Consider the following 1,785-nt stretch of genomic DNA (forward strand, 5'->3'; position numbering starts at 1 on the left):
ATAATGCAAATGAGATGAATGTTTTTGTTCTTATACCAAATAACATTGATATTTTATACCATAAGTGTATGTTCTTGTCTGGTTTGTATTTGCTTCTTTCATTTAATCTAACCACATTCATCTCTAAAAAGACATGTATGCCCTCAGTTGCTTGATTCAGTTTGTTGATGCTTTTTTTTCCTACTTATATCAATTCATCATGGATGTGACAAAGTTCGTAGTTGCTTTTATGAGTATGTGCTTATCGTATTGTATTCCCACTTCCTTGTTTCCACTTTATACCTCATGCTTTTAACTGTAGTTAGGTTATAGCCTTAATCTATACTTGACATTAAGTTGGTTTAAACTACTAAAACTTATTGGTTATTTTTTCTAATTTACTATTGTTTGTAAATTTAGTATTACCATTAAAAAAAATCTATTTTTTTTTTCTGTAGATCATTCATTAACAAAGTTTTCAAGTTTATACCAGAATGGTCAAGGTCTGTAAGACTAAATACCAAAATCCTTTCCAATGTTTTCTTATATTTTTGTTGTTACTTGTTTTTTTAATTATATTTTTGATCTATTTCAGGTCACAAATTGGAAAATACTGGTGGGACCACTAGTAAATAGCCAACATTGAATTCCATTGGGGTAGGGGGTCAAAGTCAAACCCCCATTGGTGTATCACAACCAAATATGCAGGTGACACTTGTTCTTTCATTTTTTTGTTTCATTATGTGATACACCTCTTGTATTTCTATTTTTTTTAGTATTGATAAAAATATTTCTTGATGATAAATATCCCTTGTTAATTATTTGCATGATTTATTTGATATTTTACAGGGCATCACCCATCAGATAGTAGTGCAACAAAATTGCCTTCTAATGCTCGTGGCTTACCATCACCAGTAGCTTTGGCAGTTGTTATGAGACATGCACAACATCTTCTCAGTGGACCTGCTGTTCATTCTTTAACTGTATTTATCTCTTTATTCTATGTTTTTTATATTCTTACATAAATCCTATAATGCAATTGTATATAAATGAGTTCATTTTTTTATAACATTTACTCACTTTTGGAATAATTATTTGTATTTGACATATTAGTGAAATGAATTATCTTTGTTATTTATGGTATTTTATTTTGTAGTATGAGATTTTTAATGTATTATTTAATTTGAAAATTAGTAAATCTATAAATAATATTTATTTAAAACATTTAATATTATGATACGCAAAAATGTGTGTCATCTTCATTTATGACATGACCTTTCTTGATACGCATTGCTTGTCATTAACACACGCGTCGTAAGGTTACGACACGCGAATGCGTGTCGTCTTCCTTTATGATAGGGCCTTCCTTGATACGCATTGCGTGTTGTAAACGCGCGTTGTAAATGCACGTCGTCTCTCTTTATGACAGGGCCTTCCTTGACGCGCATTTGCGCGTCGTCTAAGCCTTTTATGACGCGCAATGAGCGTCGTAAAAGGCTGTTTTTCTAGTAGTGTATAGACATTTGAATATTTGATCCTACCCTAAGCCCTTCATCAAACGAGAATAGGAAATAAGTCCAAACCAAACATTCTCAGGATTTAAGATCTTAATTATGTACAACTATGATGCATACACTAAGCAACCACATTAATGATGTCAATTTCATATAAAGAAAACCCTAGGCTCTCAGGCATCATATAATCAGGCAGTTCTATCATGCAATTCCTGAAGATCCCTAGCCTATCACTAGCATGTTGGTCTAACATATCACAGTATCAAATAACCGCATAGAATTTTGGGGTCTA

The 1,785-nt window shown here is 31.9% G+C and overlaps 1 long non-coding RNA gene across 1 annotated transcript; it reads left to right on the plus strand.

Annotated features, from left to right (window-relative positions):
- Window positions 1-453: 453 nt before the first annotated feature.
- LOC145051587 (uncharacterized) lies at window positions 454-951 on the plus strand. The gene is made up of 3 exons (XR_013683716.1): window positions 454-482; window positions 575-687; window positions 829-951. It is a non-coding gene; the product is annotated as an uncharacterized LOC145051587 (long non-coding RNA).
- The last annotated feature ends 834 nt before the right edge of the window (window positions 952-1,785 follow it).

This window comes from Lactuca serriola, chromosome 5, assembly GCF_051521515.1.
Source record: "Lactuca serriola cultivar US96UC23 chromosome 5, Lser_US96UC23_V15, whole genome shotgun sequence".
Taxonomy (NCBI): domain Eukaryota; kingdom Viridiplantae; phylum Streptophyta; class Magnoliopsida; order Asterales; family Asteraceae; genus Lactuca; species Lactuca serriola.